The sequence below is a fragment of the Acinonyx jubatus genome, chromosome C1 (assembly GCF_027475565.1).
Source record: "Acinonyx jubatus isolate Ajub_Pintada_27869175 chromosome C1, VMU_Ajub_asm_v1.0, whole genome shotgun sequence".
Lineage (NCBI taxonomy): Eukaryota > Metazoa > Chordata > Mammalia > Carnivora > Felidae > Acinonyx > Acinonyx jubatus.
Genome location: NC_069381.1, coordinates 47229339 through 47251082, shown reverse-complemented (window position 1 = coordinate 47251082; position 21744 = coordinate 47229339). Strand labels below are relative to the sequence as shown.

Genomic DNA, 21744 nt, shown 5'->3' with positions numbered 1-21744 from the left:
GGCCCCGGGGCTTCTGCCCTCGGCTCCGCCTGGCGGCCCCCAGCGCCCCTCTCTGCGCCAGTGCTGGGCGCGCCCACTCCCCGACCTGCCAGGCCCGCGCCGCGCGGTGGCACCGGAGCCGCCCCCCGCCCGCCCGCCGGCTCTGCCCGCGGGACCCGCGGCGACCTGCAGGCGGAAGGCCTGGCTGTATTTACACAGAAAGCAGCCGGTGGAGGCTGGCTGTGTACGGACGAAACGCTGGCGGGCTGGGACCGTCGCCAGGGGAGGCCTTCTGATAGGAATCTGTGAATAAATCAACACGCGAATGAAAGAGCGCGTTAAAATGGATCCCAGGAACACGACCCAAAGGCGGCCTTCGGAATCAGCCCACACGCCCCGTCCCACTGGGTAGTTCGGCCGACAGAGGCTCAAATGAGTGATGGCCAAGCCAGACCTCCCGCCGCCGAGACCCCACTGTCTAGGATCTCCTGTGTGGCGCGACCTCGGGTCGGGCGAGCAGTGGAAGCTGGATCCTGAGCAAGGAAGGGAGAGGGAACCCCGCCGTCTGAGCACCCACGACTCGCTGGGCACTGTTCTGTGTCCTCTCACAGACCTCTCCCACCACGCTTTGAGCTTGGTGTTCCCATGTTTCACCTGGGGAAACTTCGGCTCCGAAAAGCGGAGTCAACTGGCCCCAGAACACAAAAAGCCTGTAGGTGGGACAGCCGGGAAGCAAACACAACTCTGGCCAGGCTCGTCCCACCCAAACGTGCTGCGGGGGTGGCCCAGGGGTAAGGCACAAAATGCGCGCTTGCGACGTCAGTGGAGCAGCTCGGTCACCCGGCCGTTTCTGGGAGCCGCCCCTTCCCTCCTGTTCCTTTCCAGGCAAACGGGAGGCCCAAAGCCTCCTCCAGTTGTACCTGTCAGCTGATTCGCCGCTGCCCCTCCCGCTCGCCTGATTTAGCAGCCGGAAGTCGCACTCCCGGTGACCGCTGACCCAGAGCCCCTAGCCGTAACATTGCCAAAGCTAGCGTCGCCCTGGAAGACCTACAGGTGCGCCCTGGGCGCGCATTTCTCCTGTCTCCGCCCGAGTCGTCACCGGGCTGCATCCGGTCCCGGAGCAATTGAAACCGGTCCAGCCGCCCCTATCCCGGCAGGGCCCCGCCCACGCCCACCCGGGGGAGGCTCAGAACAGCTTTCTTCACTTTCCCTGGCCCAGCTCCTGCCGGGGGCGAGCAAGGGAAGCTGGTTGCTCAATGTGCCTGAGGACTGTTCTGGTTCTCATGCGATGTGTTGACCAACCGTCAGCCAGAGGAGCCCAGCTCAAGCCACCCAGCACGTACAGAGACTTGGGCGTCCGGGTCCACTAGGCAAGCCCTTAGGGTTCCTCATGGGACACCTGGACCCTGTGCTCTGTGCCAGCCCTCCAGCATCAAGTCCCATGGAGAGGGTGGGCAGGATGTGGTGGGCTACCCTAGCCTTCTGGGTCCCTCCTGCTGTCAGAGGGTGTGGGGGGGCTGATGTCAGGCTTGATCCAAGCCTGGCACACTGACCTCTGGGTGGCCCTGCATCAGCATATGTCCAAGGATCTATAAGGCCTTCTTCCCAAAGCCTCAGCTCCTTTGCTTTAGACCTCTTGGCCAAGAGGAAGGCTTGAGCAGTAAAGCCGGGGAAGTGACAGAAGGAATCTATTCACAAGTAGTTACTGAGTGCTAGGCACTGTACTAGGCCCTGGGGAGAACACCATGACCCGGAGACAGTTCCTGCCCTCACCCGGTCCCAGACCGGGGAGGCTTCAGGCAAGTAACAGGTCACTTTAGCTGCGGGCAGGGAACCATTTCCTGGAATGCATCTGGGAGAGGACCCAAAATTGGCTGGGGGTGAAGGTGGGAGGCCTGAGGAAAGACTTTCTCAGACTTCAAACACTGCCCCTTTCCTTCCTTCTTCCGCCTTTCTGCGTGCGTTTCTGGGGTGCCTGAATCATGCTTAAGAGCTCAGGGCACAGTTGGTAGTTTTCAAGGGGCAGCAGGTCGTGGATGTCATGGTGTTGTGGTTAAAATGCCAGGGCTCTGGCTACAGCCACTTACTTTACCCTGGGTGATTTGCATAATTTCTCTGAACTTGGGTTTCTTTACCTGTGAAATAGGGCTAATGATAATACTGGCTTCATAAGAACAAAGCCCAGCCTAAGGTAGGTATCAGTGAATGGAATCTATTGCGTTATTTTGTTGTGGTTCACATTTTCTTCTGATCCTCTTGACAACATCTTGTGTGGCATGGCACGGGTAACTTCGTACCCATTTTACAGACGAGTAAGCTATCTTGAACAAATTAACAGGATTGCCCAGGTCTGGTACGTTTTCAAGATTAGGACCCTGAGGACAAATGGCCTCCGGCAATAGGAGAGATACTATGACCTTCACCTGCCCTCCCTGAAACCCCAGATGACTGGCTGAGACTGAGCTGTCTGGGGAACTTCCTTTGACCTAAATCCTATCAGCTATACTGAAACGGCAGCCAGAAAATACAAACAGCCGCACCCTCAGCATTTTTGTCCCAACATGCATTCCATGCCAGGGGATTTCTTTTTCAAGGACTGCTTTAAAAAGGGGAATAATATATGCTAACTGAACACCTACTATGTGCCACACACTACAGCAGACATGCTCATGTGGGTTATTTCACTTTATGTGGGCAGGGAAAGGAGGAGGAAGGAGATCAGGAAGGATCAACTTACCACAACTGCTCTCCATAATGGAACTTGACATATGCACATATAACCTTGAGTGTTCTTTTTAAAAATGCAAATGTGACCATGTTATTCCACCTCCCTCACTTAAAAATCTCTCAGTGGTCTCCCACTGCCTTCACACAAAGTCCACACTGCAGCAAGGCATACTCAGCCAGCCACATTATCACATCTGCTGCACCCATTTGCCTCCTAGCCTTTGCACATGCAGTTCCTTCTTCCTGGAGTGCCTTTCCTAACTCTCCGCTTCCTTTCCTACTTTTATTTGGCTAAATGCTATTATCCTTCGGCTCTCAGCTTTAGATGGCACCTTCTCCAGGAAGCCTTCCTTGTCCATTCAGACAGGGCCAGCCTTGTCTATACTCTATTGGAAATATTTGTTTAATGGTCTGTCCCACTAGATGGTGAGCTCCTTAGGGACAGGGACTATGCTTTGTTCCTCTGTCCTCAGCACCAAGCATAGTGTGGCTTATAACAGGCATTAAATAAATGTTGAATGGATGGATGAGAAAAAGTTGAGCGTGAAAATTATTCCCATTTCACAGAGGAGAAAACCAGGTCTCAAAGAGGGCAAAACTGTCTATCTAAGGTCAGACAGCTGGTTACGAGATGAGTTAAGCTAGAGCTAAGTCCCTGTAAATCCACTCAGTCTTGAGTCACCATGTCACTTATATTAAAGATAATACAACCTTCTAATATTTCTCCTCGAAGTTGTTCCTAGCACTGGTTTTCAATATGGCACAGAATCAGGACCCGAGTCCTGATAATGTAATAATTATAAACACCAATCATCAAGAGTACAGTTAGTCCCAGGTCCTGACTATAGTTGCCTGAGACGTATTATACCTCATAACCTCTTAGGTCAACTTTGTGATGTCTATTTAAAAGATTAGGAAGCTGGTTCAGAGAGGTTAAGTGATTTGCCCAGGGTCCCACAGCCTTCAAACCCAAATCAGTCTCCAACTCCTAAGCCCGACTTCTTTCCGCCTCCTCAGGCAGCCTCTTGGCCATGATCCTGGAGCCAACCCTCATGTGGCCCTTGCACCCCAAATGGGCCCCCTTTTCTCTCGTGATGGGACACAGATGAGACTCCATAATTTTTCATGGTCCTCTGGACTTGGCCCAAGTGTCATACAAACACTGGCACCTTTCTCTGGCCACTCTTCTCTTCTCCCCTGTGGTTCCGGCATCGGTACTGGCTCCTCCTCTGGGGAAAACACAAGGCATGGGAAGCAGTCATTGTTCCTTGTTCCCAGTAATGGCCCCCTTGAGAATCGGGCAGGTAGGAGCAGATCCCTCATTCTCAGGTGTCTCAATAAACAAACTCTTTAGCAATTACACACACCCTTGGCCAGAGCTCCCACGACCTTTCCTGACTCCTAGAAACTGTTCCCCAACTCTAAGGTCACCCCAAGAGCTTCCTTAAGGTGCTTGCATTGACTTATTTATGCAAGATGTTCAATGAATATTTGAGCATCTATTACATGACTGACATCGTTCTTTCAGCTAACAGTGTTTCCCTGGGCGCCCCGTCCCTTTAACTATCTGAGATGAGGGAGTTCAACCGAGGCATCTACACCAGACTGGAAGGTCCGAGAGGGCAGGCACTACCTCTGCTGTGTCCCTCTGTCCCCATCACCTGACATATGGTAAGCCATTATTAAATATTTGTTGGATGGCTGAATGGCTAAATATTACAAGATCCATTCATCCCTTAAAATTGCCACATGCCCTCCACTTAGAGAGATAGGCTCATGGCATGTTACAGTCAAAAGAGACCACAGAGGGAAAAAAAAATACCTACTCTAATCCCCTCCTTTTGCAGAAAGGGAGGCCCAGGGAAAGGAGATACAGAGTTCAGAGAAGACTCTGAAGTACGATCCAAGTCTCCTGACTTTTGCCCAAGTAACCTTCTCTGTGTTGGGACCCTGCTCCAACAGCAGAAACATATTCCCATTTAATCATCACGACCACCATCTGGGGACAGGAGCAAGGAAGAAAGAGCATTGCCACTGCCAAACACCACAAGAGAAAACTGGGGCTCAGAGGGGAAGTGGAGTGTACCCAAGGTCACACAGCCAGAGCCTAGGCTTTCTCCACCACAGCCATGTTAAGAGCCCACTCTCCCCCAGCCTCTCCGCCTGTTTGCTCCCTGCTTTTATGAACCTTAAAAGAGTTTTGGGTGGTTCAGTTGGTTAAGTGTCAGGCTCTCGGTTTCGGTTCAGGTCATGATCTCATGGCTGGTGAGTTTGAGCCCCACGTCCGTCGGGCTCTGCACTGACAGTGCAGAGTCTGCTTGGGATTCTCTCTCTCTCTCTCTCTCTCTCTCTCTCTCTCTCTCTCTCTCTGCCCCTCCCCTGCTTGGGCTTTCTCTCTCTCTTTCTCTCTCTCTCTCTCCAAATAAATAAATAAACTTAAAAAAAAAGAGAGAGAGTTTTGAAAAGAACTGGCCCTAAGGTTGCAAAGACCTTCTTCTTTATCATTCATTCCACTTCTGAAGGTTTGGTCAATCTGTCTGCCCAGTGCAAAACCCGAGACCATTCAGGTATTCAAAATCGTCAGCCCTTAAAAGGGCTGGTGGCCCCACTGCTCGTCTCAGAGGCCAAATGTTCTCCAATGGCACCGAGGACTTCTTTCTACCTGCTGTGGTGACACTGTGCAAGTAGGGAGCCAGGGCCTTTGGTCTTGGAGACTATTTGAGCCCGTCTGAAATCTCAGAGGCCCTTCTGGATGCTGAGCACAGAGGCTTCTCTGACCATAGGCTCATCCACACTATAGGTCCAGCCCGTACCTTCATGGCCAGCGCCACCTCAGGAGCCAAGTACTGTGGTGATAACAGAGAAAGGTCTTCAAAGGAGGCCAGATGCCTTAGGAGAAAAAGAAGAAAAAAAAAAAAAAGCCAAATGAGTGAGAGTAGCCACGTTCTACCCTCAAGTGACCTGACTCGAAGATTTTTATCTCTGGGTCAAAACACTTCAGTTACTCAGGAATGAAAAGATAAAGCATTACTTTTTCTAAAAGAGCAGGGGTGGAGTCAGTATGCCAGCATCCTGGGTCATGAATTAGTAAAGATAATTTACAACTTAATTGAAAAATGAAATGTCTTACCGATAACTTTAAAATGCCAGGGTGGGGGTGCCTGGGTGGCTCAGTGGGTTAAGTGCCTGACTCTTGATTTTCCCTCAGGTCATGATCTCACAGGTTGGGGGGATTGAGCCCCACATCGGGCTCTGCACTGACAGCTCCCTCTCTATTGGTCCCTCCCCTGCTTGGGCTGCTTAGGCATATGTGCACCCTCGCACGCGTGCTCTCTCTCTCCCAAAATAAATAAACAATAAAATAAAATAAATAATAAAAAGTAAAGTAAAATAATAAAATTAAAAATAAAATAAACGTAAAGTAAAATAATAAAATTAAAAATAAAATAAACGTAAAGTAAAATAATAAAAATAAAATAAAAGTAAAGTAAAACAATAAAATCAAAAATAAAATAAAATAAAATAAAATAAAATAAAATAAAATAAAATAAAATAAAATAAAAATGCCAGCATGGCCTGCTGTTTGGACAGCGCTGGGCAGGAGCCCCAGCTTGCTCCACACCAGCAGGGTGATCTTGAGCAAACAGCTGCACCTTCCTAAATCTGTCTCCTGGGCCGAACAATGGTGCCCACGGTGCCCCCTTGGCAGGGTTTGCAGGGATTTAAAGTGATGTTACAGATGTAAAGCACCCAGCACCATGCCTGGCACCAAGTGGGTGCTACCCAAATATTACTTCCTTTTTTTTTTTTTTCAAGAATAGAGAATGAATTGTGCTTTGGAAATAAAATAGTCATGGAAAAACCCAGGAGCCCCCAGTGAAGTAAAGTTCCACCAGGGCTAAACAGAGCCATTTCCCAATCGTTTGTTCAAGGACCAACCCTCGCCCGTGTGACCGGCTTCCCACACAGAGGGCTTGTATGCTTCCTTTCCTGTTCTCCTTGAGCCGGGCCTTGCCAGCAAAAATGCATTTAGCCTCTCAAAAGGCAGTGAGGACAACTCAGTGGGAAGGCACATCAGCATGCCGGTTTTTTGACATATGCACACAAATACTAAAAACGCACGCGATGTGATGCACCCTGATGAAACACGGGGCTCCCCTCCACATACATTCAGCAAAACAGGGGAGCTGAGGGGAGACAGCGGGAGCTCTGGAGCCTGATGAACGTGGGTCCAAAGTCGGTTCCTTCCTTTAACAGTGGTCAGATTGGGAGCAAGTCCTTGGAAGCGCCAGTCGCAAAAGATGGTAATTACAATACTTAGCCTTGGGGCTTCTCGCAAGGATCATATAAGACAATGTCTGTAAAAGAATGGTCGAGAATGCTTAAAGATAGTTGTTGCAAAAATGCCAAGAATCTGATATGGGAGGAGAGAGGGGAGTCTAGCACTGAGCTCACTTTCTTTATGGTGTTTTACCCAATAAACTGGCCTCATCTGTTTCTCAATTCCTTTGGGGGCTTTTTGCCTCTTAACAGGAAGGCTTTGACCTTAGCTAGCTTTGCTCTGTCATAGGACCTCTTTGCGTTTTGCCTCTGCAAATAAGCCAGCCCACCATCCGAGTGTGAATGCCATGCTTCCCTCCTACATCTCCCGCCACAAGCCACTCACAATCCCCAGTGCCCAGCACACAGCTGGGGATAGCAGGTCCTCACTGAAGGCTGGGAGAAGAGAATCGAATTCATCTCTACCCTCAAACCTCTTCCCCAACCCCTGCCCTCCTTCCCTGCCTCGTTTGAGCCTGGTTAGATGGGATGGCCAGCAGTGAGCAGGAAGGACAGGGACAAAGAATGGCACAAGAGTGACAGTCCAGATTAGGGTATGTTATTTTGGAACGGGAAACAAACAAAAAGGCACTGCAAACATAGAAATTTGCCCCCTCCTCTCCTTCTCTTTTATGTGACAAACTGGAAAAGGAAGGTCAAGTGAAGCAGTCCAGACCTGAGACAGGTTAGAATCTGAGGATCCCATTAGCAACTATCTTGCATGACACTTTCCCCAGCTTTGTCTCATTTCAATCTTTACACCATCTTGGTGAGGCAGATGCTGTTAAGCCCATTCTACAGATGGTAAAACTGAGGATAACAGAAGCATAGCCATTTGCCTGCAATCAAGGAAATACCAGATATGGGGCTCAAAACTGAGCCTGCCTACTCCAGATCCCAGGTTCTTCCCATTATGGGGGCCGTTTACCCATAGGACAAAAATGGAATTCTGAGCCCTGGGCCCATCACAGACTCTCCTCTATCCTGGCCCAACCCTGACAATCCATACACCTAAGCGACATGGAGCTGCTCACTTATTCAAGCTGTACTTGTGATCTGCGTTTATGCTATAGTTCTTTTAAAAAGATACAACATAATAAATACAATTTTCAAATCTATTGGCACATCACTTTTCACTAAAGCCTTTTTCTAATTTTTATTGAAAAATGTTTTTAATTTTTTAAAATTTCTCTGAATGCTGATTTATATTTGAGAGAGAGAGAGAGAGAGAGAGAGAGAGAGAGAGAGCATGAATGGGGAGGAGTAGAGAGACAGGGAGACACAGAATCGGAAGCAGGCTCCAGGCTCTGAGCTGTCAGCGCACAGCCCAATGAGGGGCTCGAACCCACGAACTGCGAGATCGTGACCTGTGCCGAAGTCAGATGCTTAACAGGCTGAGCCACCCAGGCGTCCCTTAAAAAAATTTTTTTAAGTTTATTTATTTATTTTGAGAGAGACAGAGACAGCGTGAGTGGTGGAGGGGCAGGATCTCAAGCAGGCTCTGTGCTGGCAGTGCAGAGCCCAACTCAGGGCTTGAACTCAGGAAACCGTGAGATCATAATCTGAGCCAAAACCAAGAGTCAGACGCTTAACCGACTGAGCCACCCCTGCGCCCCTCTAATTTTTATTTTTCAAAGCACCCTATACAATCTGATCCCTTGCCTGCCTCTCCAGCCCACCAGCCCCTACTTTGTGCAGAACCCACAGAAGCCAGGCTTTCTCTCCTCTGTTCCTTCTTCCCAGAACTCTTCCCTCCTCCCTCCTCCCTCAGGCCTCAGGTGTGGCAACCCTTCCTCCAGAAGTCTCCCGAGCCAGACCTGCTAAGCCTCACAGCATCGGGGCCCAACCTCCCGCATAGCCCGACCATTCTGAGCTGGAAGTGCCTGTTCCTCTGTCGGCCGCTACCAGTCTGTAAACTCCTTGAAGGCAGGGACTGTGCTTCATAATTCCTACTTCCCAGCACCCAGCTCAGCAGAGACTCAGCAGGTGTTTCTGGGTCAAAGAATGAATGAATCAATCCCTACCCGCCTTCCAATAGGGTTTGTTTTACTCTTTACTTGAAACTCTGGTGTTCTGCCCCTTTGCCCAATCTGATATTCTTGGCGGGGGGCACTGTAGTCGGTTGAATTGTATCCTCCAAAAAGATATATCCAACACTCGGTACTTGGAAATAGGGTCTTTGCAGATATAATTCAAGATCTCAAGGGGCACCTGAGTGGCTCATTCGGTTAAGCGTCCTGCTTTTGATTTTGGCTCAGGTCAGGATCCCAGGGTCGTGAGATAGTGCCGTGCACTGAGCATGGAGCCGGCTTAGGATTCTCTCTCTCTCCCTCTGCCCCTCTCCCCTGCTTGTGCTCTTTCTCTCTCCCTCTAAAATAAAAAAAAAAAAAAATTAATTGTGGGTGTTTTTTTTTTTAATAAAAAAAAAAAGGATCTCAAGATGAGGTCATTCTGGATTTAGGATGGGCCCTAAATCCTATGACTACTGTCCTTATAACAGAGAGGAGACGGAGATCTGAGACACGGAGACACCTTTTTTGTGTGAGAATAAACGTCTTTTGTTTGAAGCCACGCAATGCTGTGGCATTTGTTACAGCAGCCCTAGGAAACTAATATGAGCAGCAACGGTGCCTCTCACGGCTGTGATGTCCCACCCACCCACCCAGAGTCTTCAGAAACCTCGCCATGCAAAGAGTAAACCTTACAAGGTACTGCATCTGAAAGGCCTTGCCTGTATTTTCAGCTGGGTTGCCCATTCTAAAGGTTGACCAAAGCGAAGGCAACGTGACCCAAAGCCCACGGTCATGTAAGTGAGCCAGCGTGGAATGCACCAGCATCTGTGTGTGCTCACCACGAGCTAGCCACTCTCCCTGGGGTCACATTTAGTCGTCTCCCACTCCGCAAGTATTCTTGAGTACGTTCTCAAGGCCCATCTTAGAGAAGAGGGAACTGAGGCTCAGGGAGATGGCGTAACCTGCTTGAGATCTCCCAGTGATCTCACTGTGGGTGTTGGGTCTGGAGCCCTGAGCTCTCAGTGCAGGTTGTCACTTCACTAAGCTGCCACACTGTGTGACAGGAACAGAATCAGGACAGGGGGAAGGAAAGGAAGGGAGAGACCAGTGGAGGAAAGTGTTTCGGTTAGCAGATTTTGTGTGTTTGCTTTCATAGTCTGGGAACAAGCCGGTCTCCTACCTCTAACTTCCCATCTGTTGTGGCAGTGACAGATTTAAACCTTGAGTGATCCTTATCTGGGATCGGTATGCATCTGTATGAGCAAGATTAATCATATTGTGAAGCTGCCATGGGAATTCCAGACAGCCCAGCAAGTATGGCATGAAGTGCAAGTGTGAACACAGGCACGCCACTGCCACACATGAAAGGGCATTGGTCCTGGGCGCACATGGGTGAAGGGAGTGGGCCCCTAATTCCTCCTCCTCGATGCTGATCACTTCAGTCTAGGGAAGATAAACGCTAGTCAATGAGCCATCCAGGCCTGGCATCACCTGTAGCATTGATGCAGGCTCTTCCCTGACATTTCAGGGAGAGGTCACACGGATTCGTGTACCCAGCAACTCTTTTTTTTCAACGTTTTTTTTTTTTTGGGGGGGGGACAGAGAGAGACAGAGCATGAACGGGGGAGGGGCAGAGAGAGAGGGAGACACAGAATCGGAAACAGGCTCCAGGCTCCGAGCCATCAGCCCAGAGCCCGACGCGGGGCTCAAACTCACGGACCGCGAGATCGTGACCTGAGCTGAAGTCCGACGCTTAACCGACTGCGCTACCCAGGCACCCCTGTACCCAGCAACTCTTTACTGAGCACTTACTGTATTTCGGGCTCCGAGGACACAGCAGAAAACCATCCTATTGTAATAACATTGTAGGGTGGGTGACAGGTGGTAACTACGCTTATTGTAGTGAACATTTCCTTTTTTTTTTAAAAGTTCATTTATTTATTTTGAGAGGGAGGTTGGGACAGAGAGAGAGAGAGAGAGAGAGAGAGCCAAGCAGGCTCTGCACTGTCAGCAAGGAGCCCGGTGTGGGGCTCGAACTCACGAACAGTGAGATCATGACCTGAGTCGAAACCAAGAGTCAGATGCTTAACTGACTGAGCCACCCAGGCAACCCGGACATTTCATAATGTATATAATTGTAGATTCACTATGTTATGTACCTGAAACTGATATGACATCATATGTCAACTATAATACAATTTAAAAAATAGAAACAGGGGGAAAATAAACAAAATCTATTCGTACAAAGCTCTCATTCTACTGGCGGGGGGGAGAGACCGTAAAAAGTAAATAAATATATAATATCTCACTGGGAAGTGAGAAGGAAAATGCAGTGGGGAAGTGGGAGAGGCTGGGGGTGCCATTTCATGCAGATCATCAAAGAGGGCCTTTCTGATAAGGGGACATGTGGGCAGAAGCCAGATGAAGTAAGAGTGAAATCTACAGATACTTGGCAGAGGAGGGAACTGCAGGTATAAAAGAGCCAAAGGTAGAATGTGCTTGAAAAGTTCCAGTAAGGCTAGGAGACCTTCGAGGCTGGAGCAGGGGGAATTGAGACAGGGCATGAGGAAGACAGGTCCGAAGAATTTTCCGGGACAGGCCATGGTGAGAGCCTCAGACTGCTCTGGGTGTGATGAGAAGTCACTGGGGGTGACTATCCAGGGTGTGGGGGGTGACTGCTCTGGGTGTGATGAGAAGTCACTGGGGGGTTGCTATCACAGAAGGATAGCAACGTCCATGCAGGTTGTGGAAGGATAAATAGCAGCGGGCCGGATGGACGCAAGGAGGCCAGGGAGAAGGCTGCTGTAATCGTCCAGGGGACAGATAATCCTGGATGGAGGCCTTGAGTCACAGTAGATTGGAGCAGATTAAAAAAGACAAAGAAAAGGAAGTGAAGGGAAGGTGAGGGGAAGAAATAAAAAGGCTGGAAAGGCAAAAATAAAAATGGAGTGTGACAGGGGGCCCCTGGCTGGCTCAGTCGGTTAAGCGTCCGACTTCAGCTCAGGTCATGATCTCATGGCTCCTGAGTTCAAGCCCCACATCGGTCTCTGTGCTGACAGCTCAGAGCCTGGAGCCTGCTTTGAATTCTGTGTCTCCCTCCTCTCTCTGCCCCTCCCCTGCTCATGCTCTGTCTCTCTCTCCTTCAAAAATAAATAAACATTAAAAAAAAATTTAGAAAATGGAGTGTGAGAGAAAAGGATGTTTTACATATCAAACAAGAACTCAGTCACCAATTATTGAATGTCAGACTCTGGGATAGGCAAAAGGGAAATGGATACCTCCTATGTGCTAATCTCTGTACTAGGTGTTCATATATCCCACCTCATCTTCTAACAATCATTCGAGGTAGGAATAATGAGCTTGTACTCAGAGGAGGAATCTGAGGCCTGGAAAACATAAGTAATTTCTCCAAGGTCACACAGCCAGTATGGGAGTGCTGGAATCAGAGTCGACAGGACGTCTAAGTCCAAAGCCAGCTCTTTCCAAACCTCATTCTGGCTGGGTGCAGAGAAGATTGTAGACATAGTCCCTGCCCTCAAAAACTTCCCTGACTTACAACAGCCCCACAAGGTCAGAACTGTTATGATCCCTCTTTTTAGAAACGAAAAAACTAATGCCCAGAGAGGTTAAGTGACTTGCCCAATTCACAACAGCTGGGAGGTGGTAAAGCCAAGACGCAAACGCTGGTCTAGCCCCTCATATCTTAACCACGACTCTGTGTCATTACACAACACAATGGTTTTGAACTTCAGTAAAACATATTTTTAAGCTTCATTTACAGATAGATGGTAGGTAAGAAAAGAACCAAGTCATCTAAGCCCACCAGTACTCCAATACTTTACATATCAAACAAGAACTCAGTCACCAATTATTGAATGTCAGACTCTGGGATAGGCAAAAGGGAAATGGATACTTCCTATGTGCTAATCTCTGTACTAGGTGTTCATATACCCCACCTTATCTTCTAACAATCATTCGAGGTAGGAATAATGAGCCTGTACTCAGAGGAGGAATCTGAGGCCCAGAAAACATAAGTAATTTCTCCAAGGTCACACAGCCAGTATGGGAGTTCATCATACTTCTTGATGAACACACACACACACACACACACACAGACACACATGTACATTTATCGACATGTATACATATACATATAGATATGGACACACCCATAAAGCGCATGCATACACAACATTCCAAAGTCGATTACTTCCCAAATTAACCTCTGTTATCTGGATCTCTGAGGAAGTTAAGTCATTTGCCCAATTATAATATACTGCCAAAGCCATCTTGTCCATTCCCAAGAAGTACACAGATGTCGTCTTCAAATTACTTCTTAAAAAGTCAACTGAAACACTCTGTTAACATTTCAAGACCCTCAGGGAAAGGGTGATAGTTGGAAGGTTGAAATGTCAAATATTCATCACGGAGCAACAGAAGACTCCTCAAAACACCAATCCCCGGTGCCTTGCTTCTCTGGACATGCAGACTCAAATATACTGGTAATCCAATTCCAAGCAAAGGGAGGGAAAAAATCTCCTGTTGAGAGGTGCTCTGATGTAGGGAAATGTGTGGAAGCTAAATCTGTCCTCCAACAGTCCTGAGTTCTAAGCCTGTTTCCAGCCCTTCCCGGCTATGTGATCTCAAAGGGGTGACTGGGTTCCCCTATAAACAAAACAAGGATAATATAATACCTACTTCTGAGCTGTCATGAGGATTATAAAGGATTCCTTAAATAAAATGTCAAGCACACAGCTGATGTTGATGGAGGCCAAAGTTCAGAGTCTTGACCTTTCCCCTACAAGGTAGAGAGTCACTAACTCCCAACCAATAGAACCTATAATTACTATCTTTGGCCACCATGGGAAGGAGTTTAAAAGAGGGGGGGAAAAAAGCAGTCAGATGTTTTCACGCAGAAAGGCAGGTCCGGGCATCATTACCACGTTGCTAGGGATTGTTAAGCCACCCACCTAGCCCTAGAGTGGGCAGCAATTAATGTAATTAGTGCAGTGATGAGTGTCCTCTGCAATGATAAACAGCTCAGTCCTGCAGAACTTGACAGACCTGCTGGTCCCATGAGGCTCCTGACCTCGAACTTCCACTTGGGGAGTGTGGTGGAGTACGGTTTAGTGGAAAGAGACAGGCTTTGAGTCAGATGGAACCAGAAGTCCATCCTGTCTTTGCTAATTCCTAGCTGTGTGACCAAAGGTAAGCCGTGTCACCTCTCTGAGCCTTAGTTTCCTCATCTCTAATATGGAGTTAATAATATTTTCACAGCGTTGCTATAGTTATCTCTATCATCATCGCCATCGTCACGGAAAACCCCAAAGCAGGCTGGCGTTGAACTGGCAAAAGGGTCGACACAAACATTGCGGGTACCTACAGCTGGCACAGCCCCATTCTTTTTCTCTGGCTAAAGTCAAAGCGTGTGCAGCACTGATCTGATCGGCTTTAGGGAAACTGCCGGGGTTTAGAATGAGAAGCATATGGACACCTAGAAAAAAAATGGAGAGAAAGTACTCCTTGACTTGATCATTTAAGATAATGTTATCAATAATCACCACAAGTATTATCAGCAATTTGCAGAAAACAAAAGCACCCAGGCAATCTGGCAGTTGCTAATAAAGCACAAAGCCTGCTTATATCTTTGTATCTATATTAATGATATTCCATGTTAAGAATTAATACCCTCACAAGATGTCAAATAATCCAAAGGTTATTACAAGTATATAAGTGTGCGGTGAGGGTCCTGATAATCATTGAGAATTCACTAATTTGTCCAACAGTTACTAAGTGCCTATTGCCACCAGGGATAAAGACCTTGAGTGTAGGGACACACACACACACACACACACACACACACAATTAGGGTCCACTGAAATGAAGGTTCTGAAAAGGTCTGTAGAGTGAATCAAGAGGGAGGGATTTATGGGGAAACTACCAAGCAAAACTGAAGTACAGTCCCTGAGTCTAACATGGGAGAGAACCACATGGCTTCTTGGAAACATGCATATGAAATGGTGTTAAATGAAAGAGCCAAAGAAAAAAAGAGGAAGAATCACAGGACTCAGAGAATGTCAAAACTAGGAAGAGCCTCAGAGAACACCCAGTTCTCTATTTCATTCAACCCTTTCCATGGAGTCCTGGGGACAGGTGAGGCTCACTATCCTAACAGTCTAGGCAGAGAAAACAATTTCTGGGTAATAATATTAAACATTTCCAGCTGCTAGCTGTCACGCCACTGTTTTCTCTCCCCCTAGAGAAAGCTTTTCAGTACACCGGGGAGTACGCTGAAGCTATGAAAGGAATAACCTTGAATCCACTCTAATTTGTTTAATAAAGTGGAGGTTGGGAGTCAACACTGTAGTTGAAAACCAGTGGTCTGGCCCAGGCCTTCATGCTATTGGTGGAGAAGCTGAGGCCCCGGGTGACCCATCTAGCCTGTCATACTAACACATACTTCTTGCTCAATACATATTCGCTGAATGAGGATTCATGAATGAATAGGCAAATGAGATGACATGGCCAAGGTTACCTAAGCTGTATGTGGCTAGTAACACGTACTGATTAAAACTTAGGAATTGGGAGTGAATTTATCTATCTATATATCTATCTATTTATAATATGGAGCGCTTCCCAAATTTGTGTCATCTTGTGCAGGGGGCCAAGTTAATCTTCTCCGTATCACCCCAGTTTTTGTGCCAAAGTGAGCACTGGAATTTGGAATGTGGCACCTAGAAACACATGTTCATTATGTTTCCTTTCTGTATTTTTGCTCAAGTGTAACCTGAGAACTAAAACAACTGCCCAACAGACAAGGCGGTGTAGAGGGAGCCACAGTCAGTCTGAAAAGACATAGAGTTCTAGAATCTTTGGGATATGGATGAGACCAGTGTCCCGGCTCCAGTGATTAAAAGCCACAACTGAGAGCTCCCCATACAGTAGACACTTTAACTGACCGATGGAGAACAGAAGATCTTTTAACAAAATTGACCTAGTGCAGAGCCCGTAGAAGAAAGTCCTCGATACCTAATCATCGGTGATGGCTCTTCCCTGCCTTTCCTCTGCCCAGAATGCCCTTCCCAAACCCCCTCCTCTCCCAGTGTCAGTTTTTACACCCTTTATATTGTAGCCCCTCTTTAGAGAGGCCCTTTCTGATCATCCACTTTAAGCCCCGTTTATCTTTTTTTTTTTAATTATTTTTTAATGTTTATTTATTCCCGACACAGAGAGAGACAGAGCATGAGTGGGGGAGGGGCAGAGAGAGAGGGAGACACAGAATCCGAAGCAGGCTCCAGGCTCTGAGCTGTCAGCACAGAGTCTGACGCGGGGCTCGAACTCACAAACCGCGAGATCATGACCTGAGCTGAAGTCAGTCGCTCAACCGACTGAACCACCCAGGCGCCCCATCGTTTTTCTTCTTTAAACCCAGAAATACATAGAGAACTTCTAGGACAGTAGCTCAATTGTCCCCCAACTTCCCTGTTAGGTAACGTTCACATATTCTACTAGCTACACCCCAGGGAAAACATAGCTCCAGGTTATATGCAATTCCCACCTTGTTTTTTTTTTTTTCCACTCATAACACTTCCTGCTTATTGTGATTTCATATTTATTCAGCATCTATACAGAGCAACTCTAATACTGGTATTACAGTTCATGTTTATTGGGCACTTACTGGGGCAGGTACTCATCAATTCGTTTAATATTCATAACAACCCTCTGAAAGAGGTTCTGTTACGAGCTTGTTTTACAGATGAGGAAACTGGGATTCAGAGAGGAATCTGACTGAGTTCACACAGTGCGTAAAGGACAGAGCCAGCTATCAGCTACCAGACGATCTGGCTCCGGAGGTTAAGTGCTTCACCTCTAGGCGATATAGACGTACCATGAGGGCGAACTCCATGTCTTTTTTGCCCACCGGTTCATTCCTAGGACTTTGTATACTGTGTGGTGTGGGATAGGGCCTCAATCAATATTTGTGGAAAGAATGAAAAGAAGGGAGGGGTGAGGGAGCAAGGGAAGGAGGGGTGCTGAGGAGGAAGATAAGCCACTCGCCCCTTCATGCTCTTCCATGGGTAAAGTAGGGCCAGGACGCACTGAGGAGTCCCCACCTCCCTTGGAAGCCATAGAGGTGCTGGACGTAGAGCTGAATGAGACCCTGTCCCTGTCCTGGCAGAGTGCCTACATCCTCATAGCAAAGCGGTCCATTGGTTCCAATGCACTCCGGGGAGCTCAGGAACCCCTTCAGTGGGTCCAGGGCCCTTCCCCGCCCTATGAAAAGGGGTTCAGCTGTAATGCAATCATTCGGCTTCAGGGCCCCTGTGCGGGCCCTCAGGTCACAGCAGTGACGATGACAGAGCCCTCTCTTGAGGAGTCACAGGCTAGTAAGGAAGAGCAAGCCTGGAACCAAGGAGAGGAGGGGAAGCAGACCGGTCAGACTGTGAAGGGAGGGAAGGAGGCACAGGGGGAGAGTGCCTGGATGGACGTATTCTACCTCTGGAAGCCTCTGCTTGTTCAGCTCACGAAGCCTGGGACTGGGGCAGGCTCTTCGTAAAGAACTGCACTCCTCGCCCTCCACAGCAGTGTATGTGGGCAGCCGTGCTCTACTACATGATAGTGTGACACATGTGACTTGAAGAGAAGCTAAGACTGACCACCAGAGCAACGAGAGCAGTGTAACATACATGCAAGCCACCTCATTTCACGCTGGTCTTTCCCAGGATGTTAGCATTCTGCTCCACTGAGGAACGGCAGCGGAGCAGAAACCGTACCACACGGGGACATACAATTGCCTCAGAGGCATACAGAACCCGGGGTACTGGGTGTAATGCCCTTTCACCCTCCATCCTCCCGCTGGGCTGTTCGCCTACGTCCTCTTTCTTAAAAGAGCTAATTGCTCGGTGTGCCCCTGTCTTTAAGCATCTGCCCACACCTCCATAATTCAGCAGCCTCTCTCTCTCCCTTATGCCTTCCATCAAACAACCTTCACCGGGTTTTTTTTATGCTTATTTATTTTTGAGAGGGAGGGAGAGAGAGAGGAGAGAGAGAGAGAGAAACAGAGCGCAAGAGGCGAAGGGGCAGAGAAAGAAGGAGACACAGAATCTGAAGCAGGCTCCAGGCTCTGAGCTGTCAGCATAGAGCCCTATGCGGGGCTCGAACTCACAGACCGCGAGATCACGACATGAGCTGGAGTCGGACACTAAACAGACTGAGCCATCCAGGCGCCCCTAGCTTTCACCAGTTTTAAGGTCAAGTCATATTTGCTATAGTGTGTGTGCATGTATGGATTTCTTTAGTCAAAATTTAGCAGGTCTTTTTAAAAGCATTATTATTTCTATTAGGATATTTACAGTTTTATCTTAGCATTGTGGCTACAATATAATACAGATTTTCACTGGTCGCCTCAACCTTATTTTTGCAAAAAGTTCTGTTATTTTTAACGTACAACTCTGCAGAACACAAAGCTTTTCAGGAATATACATGTCACATTATAGCAGAAATGCCTGTATCAATGCATCAAAGGCTTTCCCATTTGTTATTATGGCATTCCTTATGTAAGTTCTTTGAAGTAAGCTTAAGTGGCAGATGAGGAAACTGAGGCTCAGAGATGTTAAGTGACTCATCCAAAGGCAATGAAACAATACTTGAATCCAAAAGCCTTCAAGTCCATTTACCCAGTTTTCACTGTACCCACACTTAGCACATTTCCTAGCAATATGGTAAGCAATTGATCAGTAAGTTATTCAAGGAACAATTAATACTACCAACAGATCATTCATCTATCCAACAACATAGTCCATGAAAGCCACTTTGAAAAAAAAAAAGAGGGAAAGAAGAAGGTAGCTACGTTTTTTGAACTCCTACTGTAAGCCAGGAATGATATTCAATGCTTTTTGAACACACATACACACATCAAATACACATACACACATCAAATACACATACACACATCAACCATACACACAGAGACATACATGCTATGAGACAACTGTTTTTGTTCCATTTTATACGTGAAAAATTGACGTTCAAAAATGTAAGGAAATTGCCTGAGATTATACTACTTGGAAAGGAATGTACTGAGATTTGAACCGAAGTCTCCTTGATTCCACAGCCCATAGTTTCCAATAGATTAGTGGAGAATGCCTACCTCCTGTAGAATAAGAGAATACTTTCAGTGGTATAAGGACAAATCTGTTTATTTTAAAGACTATATATTTATTTTTTACATGATTTTACAAAGATCTAAATGCTTATGGCAAGTGATATTTGTTATCAGTTTACAACTGAAATGCATCATCTCCTATAAAAACATCTTTGAGTTTTAAGAAAGTAAATCTCTTTAAGAGAAAAGTATTAAGACTGTAAATGAATACAGCAAAATGGAAAAAGTGATGGGTAAATCACTGAAATTTGAGGAACACAGCTCTTAATCCTAACAAGGCCCTTAATAAAACATTTTCCTTGTGCAGTTGATTCCCCTGAGCTAGATCAGCAGACATTTTCTAAATTACCTCGAATAGAAAGGAAATGAAAATAGGCGTGATTCCTGGGCAGTGTTTTCAGGAATTTAACATGGTGCTCTTTATTTCAGTGTCTGTACCAACTGGTGTTTTCTTCGCAGGCCTCAGAGGTAGTTGGTCGAAGAAGTGCTCAAGTTCTCTTAAGACAGAGGGAGCAGTAGAAAAAGAAGACAGTATGTTTTTTAAAGGGAGTAATGGAACTTTCAGGGCCTAGTGAATACTCCCAAATGATCAAACATACGCTTGATGTTTACGTTACCCAGAGAGAAAAGCAAAAAGCCCTGGGCCTAATCTAGACACCTGTGTTTAAATCTCATCTTAGCCACTAATTTAATGGGTCACTCAGGTAAGTGACAGCTGGGGGGCTCACTGTCCCCACTAGCCAAATGAAGGAATTTTGATTTCCAAAACTACTTTCCAGTAATGTAAGACACACCCGATCGAGAATAACTATCACTGGCAAGAGCAGCTATCCATGTAAGTTAGAAGGCACCTGCCTGCCATGGGCACCAGAACTCTTCCTGCTCTAAGAATCTGTGACTTCATGATTTAAGTTCCTCAGACTGCAGATGACCATACAATAGCCGGAATGCACACAGAGGGCCATTAAAGTCTCTGAACTATGCTTAGACTGTCACACCACGGGCTGCACACGCCAAGCTGGTGTAAATGCCTCCCTGCCCTTCCAGGCAACGAGTACCCTGGTTAATTAAATGTCCATGTTCATATGGACTATGCCCATTATAATTGTAAATATGGAGTTTGTATTTTTAAGAAATGTTTAATGCAATTTGGGAATACATTGAGCACAATTTAAACTTTCCCAGCTAAGTATTCTTTCCCTCACTTTATTGTTATTTTTAATAACTAACAAAGCAAGGAATGCTGATTGTAGTAGACGACTGTGCCGCGAACATTCGTTATCTCCTTCCACAACCTCCATGACCTCCCAGCTCCACTGATACTGGACTTGGCCACGTGACTCGCTTCAGCTAATAGAAAGTGGGCAACAACGATAATATAGTGGCTCTAAGCCTAGACCTTAAAAAGTTTCCTGTGGTTCTTTTTGCCCCAACCTCTGCCACGAGAAGAACAGTTCCCTGATAGATCCTGCCTCTCTAGGATGGGTTCCAGAATGAGACACATAAAGGGGAACTGCATTTGACCCCAACCCTATTTCTTCAGGGTGCACACGAACACACGCAGCTGGGCACTAAAATCAGCAGTTCCAGAAAAAGCCACCATCGCTACTCAGAAAACTCCAGGGGAGGCACGTGCAACGGAGAGAAGAGGCCACTGAAAGGGACTTTAGGAAGTGTATGCCACCTCAGCTGACCTGCAGACCCATACGCAGGAAAACTATGCTTAACCTTGTACAGCACTCTGATTTTGTGGTGGTTTGTTTCATGACAAAAGCTGATTAATCCACCTATTGTGACAAGTAAAAATTTACAGAAATAATATATTTTAAAAATGAAGTGCAATCTCTTTAATCCCACCCTCAAGGAAGGTAGCTGACAATAAGCATTTGATAGGTGACTTTCTACTCCTTTTTCTGGATTTTCGAAGGATTAAATGAGCAAATGCATGTAAAGAGCACTGGGCACAGGGATGCGCATATGACGTAGGCACTCATTAAGCATTAGCTGTTCTTACTAATATTCTCATGCAAATAAATATACTCAGATATAGAGTTTTTGTAATTTATGCAAAAACAAGACCATGCTACATACCTTACTCTACAACTTGCTTTCTTCGTGTAATGTGGTTTCATGGATTTTTTTTCTTCAGGTCAACTCATCTTTTTAAGGGCAATTAACTCATTTTTTAAATTAGCTACATGATATTCCATGGTTTAAATGTACCATAATATATTTTACCTATTTCCACCTTGTAGATAAAGAAACTGACACTCACAGAGCTGAGGCGTTTGTCAAAATCTTTGCTGCTCCGCCCTGTCAAGCCCTGGGACACCCTCTGGCCAATCAGAGGTGAGTGGAAGTGACAGGTGAGCAAAACTTTTAAGAGCTATCTCCTGGTGTTACCTCGCTCTCTTCCCTGTGGCACACAGCAGCAATATTTCAGACAGGGAGCTCCTACATCAGCCTGTTTCAAAGAAAGAGCCCAGGCCTAAATCAGGAAGGAAGTGTAACATGCGCATGGAATAAACTCATTTGTTTTAA

At 46.8% G+C, this 21744-nt stretch overlaps 1 long non-coding RNA gene across 1 annotated transcript in view; it reads right to left on the bottom strand.

Moving 5' to 3' along the window:
• Positions 1-288: 288 nt before the first annotated feature.
• LOC113599334 (uncharacterized) overlaps positions 289-21744 on the bottom strand; it is a 32345-nt gene continuing 10889 nt past the window's right edge. Inside the window, exon 3 of the long non-coding RNA XR_003420147.2 lies at positions 289-5595. This is a non-coding gene — a long non-coding RNA (uncharacterized LOC113599334). The remainder of the gene's footprint in view (positions 5596-21744) is intronic.